Source organism: Arachis stenosperma, chromosome 1 (assembly GCF_014773155.1).
Source record: "Arachis stenosperma cultivar V10309 chromosome 1, arast.V10309.gnm1.PFL2, whole genome shotgun sequence".
Taxonomy (NCBI): Eukaryota; Viridiplantae; Streptophyta; class Magnoliopsida; order Fabales; family Fabaceae; genus Arachis; species Arachis stenosperma.
This window is the reverse complement of record NC_080377.1, coordinates 69,648,110-69,657,132: the sequence shown is the minus strand read 5'-3', so window position 1 is coordinate 69,657,132 and position 9,023 is coordinate 69,648,110.

The window sequence follows — 9,023 nt, the reverse complement described above, 5'->3', positions numbered from 1 at the left end:
TCTTCTCCCAGAAATGCATATTTCAAGGATGGTGGTAATGGTTTGAGCTCGGGTTTGGGAGGTTTTTCCTCTTCTTGAGGGATTTTCAGAGGTTCTATTATTCTCTCTGGTTCCTCCAGATCAGGCTGAGCATCTTTAAAGATATCCTCTAGCTCTGATTCAAGGCTCTCAGTCATATTGACCTTTTTTACCAGAGAGTCAATAATATCAATGCTCATGCAATCGTTTGGGGTGTCTGGATGCTGCATAGCTTTGACAACATTCAACTTAAACTCGTCCTCATTGACTCTCAGGGTCACTTCTCCTTTTTGGACGTCAATGAGGGTTTGTCCAGTTGCTAGGAAAGGTCTTTCTAGAATGAGAGTTGCACTCTTGTGCTCCTCTATTTCCAGCACCACAAAGTCAGTGGAAAAGGCAAATGGCCCAACCTTGACAATCATGTCTTCAATTACGCCTGATGGGTATTTAATGGAGCCATCAGCAAGTTGGAGACATGTCCGGGTTGATTTAACTTCATCAGTCAACCCAAGCTTTTTGATAGTAGCTGCAGGTATTAGGTTAATACTTGCCCCAAGATCACATAGAGCTTGCTTGGTATAAGTACCTTCTAATGTGCATGGTATCATAAAGCTTCCCGGATGTTTAAGCTTCTCTGATAAGCTTTTTAGAATGACTGCACTGCATTCTTCAGTGAGGTAAACTTTCTCATTTTCCCTCCAATATTTCTTATGACTTAAGATCTCTTTCATGAACTTAGCATAAGAGGGTATTTGCTCAAGTGCCTCTGCAAACGGAATCTTTATCTCAAGAGTCCTGAGATAGTCTGTAAAGCGGGCAAATTGCTTATCCTGTTCCATTTGGCGGAGTTTCTGAGGATAAGGCATTTTGGCTTTGTATTCCTCAACTTTAGTTACTACAGGTTTATTGCCTACAGCCGTGGGTTGAGAAGCCTTTTTAGAGGAGTTGCTATCAGCACTTGTATGTGTCTGATCCCCCACTAGTGTTTGAATACCAGGGGTGGAAGCTGGAGTGGCGTTAGACGCCAACTTCTTACCTATTTCTGGCGTCTGAACGCCAGAACTGAGCTTCCTTTGGGCGTTCAACGCCAGTTCCTTGCTTGTTTCTGGCGTTGGACGCCAGGACTGAGCAAGGTTGGGCATTTAACGCCATCTTTCCACCCATTTTCTGGCGTTTGAGCACTAGAATTATTCCTCTCTGGGCTCTGACTGTCCTCAGAGGGATTTTGGATAGCAGTCTGTTCATTTCTTGGCTTCCTGCTGCCTTGAAGTGAGGTATTTAATATTTTTCCACTTCTTAATCGAACTGTTTGGCATTCTTCTGTTATTTGTTTTGATAAATGCTGTTCTGTTTGCTTCAACTGCACTTCCATATTCATATTAGCCATTCTTGTTTCTTGCAATATCTCCTTGAATTCGGCTAGCTATTTTGTTAGAAAATCTAATTGCTGATTGAATTCAGTAACTTGTTCTGTAGGACTTAGTTCAGCAGTTACTGTTTTAGCCTCTTCTTTCATGGAAGGTTCACTGCTTAGATACAGATGCTGATTTCTGGCAACTGTATCAATGAGCTCTTGAGCTTCTTCAATTGTCTTTCACATGTGTATTGATCCACCAGATGAGTGATCTAGAGAAATCTGAGCTTTCTCTGTAAGCCCATAATAAAAGTTATCTAACTACACCCACTCTAAAAACATTTCAGAGGGGCATTTTCTTAGCATCTCTCTGTATCTCACCCAGGCATCATAAAAGGATTCATTATCTCCTTGTTTGAAGCCTTGGATGCTCAGCCTTAGCTGTGTCATCCATTTTGGAGAAAAATAGTGATTCAGGAATTTTTCTGACAACTATTTTCATGTCTTTATGCTGTCCTTAGGTTGGTTATTTAACCACCTCTTAGCTTGGTCTTTTACAGCAAATGGAAATAGTAACAATCTGTAGACATCCTGATCTACTTTCTTATCATGTACTGTGTCAGCAATTTGTAAAAACTGTGCCAGAAACTTTGTAAGTTCTTCCTGTGGAAGACTGGAATACTGGCAACTTTGCTGCACCATGATAATGAGCTGAGGATTCAACTCAAAGCTACTAACTCCGATGGAGGGTATTCAGATACTACTCCCATATGAAGCAGTAGTGGGGTTGGCATATGACCCCAGAGTCCTTCTGGACTGTTCATTTCCACTTAGATCCATGATGGAGAAAGGGAGATGATGTGGATATATTTTATTTATTTTATTATATTAAAAAATTATTTTTGAAATAATAAAATAGAATAAAATAAAAACCAAAACAAAAAACGAAAAATAAAAAAATATAAAATAAAAAATAAAAAATTTAAAAATATTTTATGAAGATTTTGAAGAAGTGAGGAGAGAGAAAGTGGTTAGGATATTTTTGAAAAAGATATGATTTGAAAAATTTTGACCAGGTCAACCCAAGTAATTCGAAAATTATGAGAAATTAAAGGAAAAGATTTTTTTATTTTTTTAATTTTATGATGAAAGAGAAAAACACACAAAAGACACAAGACATAAAAATTTTTAGATCTAATGCTCCTTGTTTTTCGAAAATTTTGGAGGGAAAATAGCAAGGGACACCAATCTTAAAAATTTTAAGATCAAAACACAAAGAAGACTCAAGAACACTTTGAAGATTCACAAGAACAACAAGAACAAAAGAAAGAACACCAAACTTAAATTTTTTTGAAAACCAAATTAAATTTTTGAAAATTAAAGAAAATTAACAAGAGAACACCAAACTTAAAGTTTGGCACAAGATTCAATCAAAGAAAGATTATTTTTGAAAAAGATTTTAAAAAGAAGATGCCCAATTACCAAGAACATAAACCAACGCTCTAGCCAATTGAGCTATAAATGTAACATATTTTAAAGAGGTATTTTTAATAACTAAAAATAAATATTTTGAAAATGCACAAGGAAAACACGAAAAACATAGAGAATAGGAAAAACCAAAGATTAAACGAGAAAAATTGAGAAGAACAATTTGAAGATCAAGGATAAATAAAGAGCATGCAATTCGAAAATTGAAAGACAAAGACAAGCATGCAATTGACACCAAACTTACAACAAGACACTAAACTCACGAAAAACTAACAATAAATAAAGAAAAATAAAAATTTTTTTGAAGAAAAATTTTTAAAAAGGTGATGACAAGTCATCTTAGCCAAGTTTCACTAGTCTTTTTCTTTTGTTTTCAATTGAATTATGCACTTTCTTGAGCTACAAGCAAGCCAATTTAGGTAGATTTTCATGCTTCCTTTGATTGAATCAACCATAGATAAATTAATGCAATTTCATGAGGTTTGATGCCATAATTGGTGCATATTAGGATAGAATGATCATCTCATGATTTCAAGCATAGCTTTGATGTGTTTGGTTGATTTATGATAGGTGAAGAAAGCTTGGAAAAGGATTGAAGTGAGAAGGAATGGCTAGAAGCTAAGAGAAGACAATGAAACAAGTGAAATTGAACCAGGAAGAATGAAGTTGGAGTTGAAGTTAGCCCTCAAACGTTGGCACAAACTTTTGGACTTGAAGTTAGCCTCAACGTTAGCCCCCTAACTTGGAGGCTAACGTTGGAAATTGAAAATGCTTCCCAGGGTGTTCCACGTTTGCGCCAACGTTAGCCCCCTAACTTGGAGGCTAACGTTGGCATGAAGATTTGCTCCCAGGGTGTGCCAACGTTTGCGCCAACGTTAGCCCCCTAACTTGGAGGCTAACGTTGGCATGAGAACTCTCCTCCAGGGCTGCCAACGTTTGCGCCAACGTTAGCCCCCTAACTTGGAGGCTAACGTTGGCGCCACACCAACACAAAACAAGGCCAACGTTAGGGTCAAAGTTAGCCCCCTAACGTTGGCACCAACGTGAGATGCAGGAAATTGGTTTTGCTGATATGAAAAGTTGGCCTCAAAGTTAGCCCCCTAACTTTGAGGCTAACTTTGAATCCAACTTTGCAAAACCCAAATCCGGTTCAATTGGTTCACTTGGGTTTCTCTCCAAACTTCAAGAGCAATCAACCAAGGCCTCTTTCAACCCAATTCCATCAAGAGCAAAGGCCCAACTCAAGGCTTGGAGATCAATTGAAGAAAGTGTATAAATAGGCTAAGATTCAAGTTAGTCGGGGAGCTTCCCTTTTTAGAGTTTTTAGAGAGTTTTCTCTTCTGTTTTGGGGAGCCTGAGTGATCTTTATTTCCTTAGATTAATTGCTTTCAATTTCAATTACTCTTGTCTTGGATCTTGGGTTGGAGAATTGAAGGAATTCTGTTTCAATCTCACCTTAGATCTCTCTTTTGATTTTCACTGCAATTTAATTTTCAGTTCGGTTAATTGCTTCTTCATCTATTCTCTTTGCAATTTAAAATTCCTTTGCCATTGTTCTTGTTGGATCTAGGAAGGCATTGAGATCTAGACTCGGTTTTCTAGTCTCTGGGACCTGAGATCTAAATTTACCATTTCAATTTTCTATACTTGCTTTATTTGTTTAATTTGCTTGTCTGTTTGAATTCAATCAAGTCCCAATTCCCAATTACTCTTCTGTTTGATGCAATTTAATTTCTCTTGGTTTAATTCCTGCAAATCTAAGTCCCAATTCCCTTTACATTTCAAGCCATTTACATTTCTTGTCATTTAAGATTCTTGCAATTTACATTTCTTGCAATCTAAGTTTCTGCCATTTAATTTCTTGTTCTTTAAGATTCAGCACTTTAATTCTTGTTCTCTTTACTTTCAATACAATTTAAATTCTGCAATTCAATCAACCAAATCTTGATTCGCTTGACTAATTCAACCACTAAACTAAAATTGCTCAATCCTTCAATCCCTGTGGGATCGACCTCACTCCCGTGAGTTTTTATTACTTGATGCGACCCGGTGCACTTGCCGGTTAGATTGGTGTTATTTTGGGAGAAATTCATTTTTCCACACAAGATAATCCCATCAAGTTTTTGGCGCCGTTGCCGGGGATTGATTAGATTGACAATGATTAAGTGAGGTGGAAGTTTAGATCAAGCACTTTTTTTTAATTTTTGATTAACCCACTAACTGTTTGAAGATTTGCCTCTACTAACCCACTAACCATTTGAAGTTTTGTCTCAACTGATTACACTCAATTTTCAAAAATACCACTGTGTGTTCCGTTTGTTGATTTATGTCACAGAAGAAAAAAAGAGAGGCACGAGGGAAGGCTATCAGTAAAGAAGAAACTTCGAAAGAAAAACATCACAACATGAAGCCGCAACTCGTTACACTAATCAAGAACAATTGCTCCTATGGTGGGAATCCATTGGAGGATCCTAAACAGCACATATCCACTTTTCTGAAAATTTGTGGTGTTGTAAATCTTGAAGGTATAAATCATGACACCTGGAAGCTCTCGTTATTTCCCTTCTCACTAAGGGATGAAGCTGCACAATGGCTCGAAACTATGCCCCAAGGCAGTATTACCAGTTGGGACGAATTGGTTACCAAATTTCTGACCAAATTCGCCTTATCCCAACAAAACATCAAGATGAAAGAGGGAATTCAGCCATTCATACAAGGAGAGGAAGAATCATTGTTCAAACCAGGGGAAAGATACAAGGAAGCAAATGACAAAGAGGGTTTCCAGGCGTTCTATGAAGGATTAACCCCAGAAACAAGGAGAGCAGTGGATTACGTCTTAGATAACCTTTTCAAAGCAACATCAAATGCCCAAGGAACTGCAAAGCTCAATGATAAGAAAGCCAATAACCAACATTCATTTGAGACCCCACAGAATGCAACTCCAGAAAAAGAGATAATGAATCCTGAAGGAATGAAGATAGTCATGAATCAAAGCAAACAGCTGCACAATCAGACTCAGAGCCAATTGGAGTCAATATCCAGACAAATTGATCTTCTCCATTCCGCTGCAGTGAAGGCACAATTTCCACCATGGAAACCACATTCTTATCTAAGAATTGAATCTCAACATCAGGAACAAAGGGACTTCAACTACAACAACCCCAACTTCCCAATCCTGCAAAAACACCACCTTACCAACAACAACCATTACATACCACCACATTATCCATCCTTCCAACCCCTAACACCCCACAACCAACCAATTTCACAAGATTGTCAGAGGATCACTAATCTGGAAGTCTTAGTAGAAAGAATGATGAAACATCAAGAGATGATAAGCAAAAACCATGAGGCCTCATTCGGAAGAATTGAGAGGCAAATGAAACAGTTAGCTAAGAGCATCACAGAAGTGAGTGAGAAGATGGCTAAAGGAAAAGAATCACTCATCCAGGATGAACATCATCAGGCAAAGTTTCACTTAGGAGGACAAGGGGACAAAGAGAAGGAAGCACAGAATCCGAGCTAAACAAGTACAGAGGATGTCAAGCTAGTGACAATAAAAGAGCGCTTGTTGGGAGGCAACCCAACCATAGGTAACCATCTTTTCGTATCTAATTCAATAAAACTGTTAATTAGTTTCATCTAGATTGCAAGAAGCTAAGTTTGGTGTTACACACCAAAAATAATCTAAGGGAGAATGAAGAATTCTAAGTTTGGTGTTCCACCAAAATCCCATCATAAAACACATTCTCACTTTCTGCCATAAGGCTAGCTTCATGCATTTAGACGAACTAGTTAATTATCTTGCTGTTTTCTAGTTTTTAGTCTATTACCTTAGAAAAAGAAGAAAGAGTTTCACACATGGTTAATTTGATGCATTGGCAAGGAACTAAGTTTGGTGTTCCCACACCAAAGTAAGTTCAAAAAGCCCACAAATAAATTATGCAGACTAACCACTGTTTCTAAGTGCTTGGGGAACAAGCAACTTTTAATATCATTGCAGAATGTTATACAAGCCTTTGGAGGGATTACGCATCATCAATATGAACATAAAGGCTAGCAATGATGATGATGAGAAGGAAAGCAAGTGAACTCCAACAGGTCGTATTGTTAAGTGATATTTCACATCAAATGTTGCTGTGATTAAAAGTTGGATTGTATCCTTAATTGCCCTGTTTGTCTGCATCATATAGTTTCTTTTTTATATTCCTGCCTGCCTGCATAGCATAATCTTCCTTTATAATTCAATAAGCAAGAAGGCTTATCAGTCACAACATTCTCATCTTCAAAACTTGTTTGCACTCAATTTCAAGAATGCATCACATGAAAGTTCTTTGAAAAGAAGGATTGAGGAATAAATCAGTTTTTGAGGCAAGCAAAAGATTAGGAGAAGTGGTGGTTCTAGTTGTATGATCATGTATTGAGGTTGCATGCTTGTGAAAACTTGCATGGGAGCTCATAGGCAGGACATGAAGTTCAAAGAAGTATTGTAGAGATTCTCAAAAATCTATTGATCCAAGAAGCAGCAAACAAAACAAAAGAAAGAAAAGAAAATTCAAAAACAAAAAGAACATGGCCCAAGGCTCTGAGCATCAATTACTAGGCAGAAAAAGAAAGAAAGAAACAAAAACTCAAAGAGTTGCTATCCTAGTAAATGCTTGTGGTTGAAGTGTGTCAAGGAAAGAGGCTTGAGCAAGTAAATCCTAAGGGGTGCTTTAACACCTAATACCTTAAAACCAACTGGTTTAGGAGTATTGATTGAAAACTTATCTAAAGAGCCGCCTTGAGACATGACACTTAGAGTCGAGGCCAAAGCACAGAAACTATAAGCTGCTTCAAGGTGATTACATATAAAGAGATCTCCATGATACCATTTGGATGAAAATCCTAAAGACCTACGACTCCCAATATGTAAGGACTAGTGAGCACTGAAACCCTTGCTTGAGCATATAATTTAGAGTTCACCCCACTGTTACTTAATCACTTCTCTCACTGTATTTTACAAGCGTTCCTCAGTCCATCTTAATTGAAAGAACCTCTGAGCATAATTCAATCCTTGCTTGGGGACAAGCAAGCTTTAAGTTTGGTGTTGTGATGACAAGTCATCTTAGCCAAGTTTCACTAGTTTTTTTCTTTTGTTTTCAATTGAATTATGCACTTTCTTGAGCTACAAGCAAGCCAATTTAGGTAGATTTTCATGCTTCCTTTGATTGAATCAACCATAGATAAATTAATGCAATTTCATGAAGTTTGATGCCATAATTGGTGCATATTAGGATAGAATGATCATCTCATGATTTCAAGCATAGCTTTGATGTGTTTGGTTGATTTATGATAGGTGAAGAAAGCTTGGAAAAGGATTGAAGTGAGAAGGAATGGCTAGAAGCTAAGAGAAGACAATGAAACAAGTGAAATTGAACCAGGAAGAATGAAGTTGGAGTTGAAGTTAGCCCTCAAACGTTGGCACAAACTTTTGGACTTGAAGTTAGCCTCAACGTTAGCCCCCTAACTTGGAGGCTAACGTTGGAAATTGAAAATGCTTCCCAGGGTGTTCCACGTTTGCGCCAACGTTAGCCCCCTAACTTGGAGGCTAACGTTGGCATGAAGATTTGCTCCCAGGGTGTGCCAACGTTTGCGCCAACGTTAGCCCCCTAACTTGGAGGCTAACGTTGGCATGAGAACTCTCCTCCAGGGCTGCCAACGTTTGCGCCAACGTTAGCCCCCTAACTTGGAGGCTAACGTTGGCGCCACACCAACACAAAACAAGGCCAACGTTAGGGTCAAAGTTAGCCCCCTAACGTTGGCACCAACGTGAGATGCAGGAAATTGGTTTTGCTGATATGAAAAGTTGGCCTCAAAGTTAGCCCCCTAACTTTGAGGCTAACTTTGAATCCAACTTTGCAAAACCCAAATCCGGTTCAATTGGTTCACTTGGGTTTCTCTCCAAACTTCAAGAGCAATCAACCAAGGCCTCTTTCAACCCAATTCCATCAAGAGCAAAGGCCCAACTCAAGGCTTGGAGATCAATTGAAGAAAGTGTATAAATAGGCTAAGATTCAAGTTAGTCGGGGAGCTTCCCTTTTTAGAGTTTTTAGAGAGTTTTCTCTTCTGTTTTGGGGAGCCTGAGTGATCTTTATTTCCTTAGATTAATTGCTTTCAATTT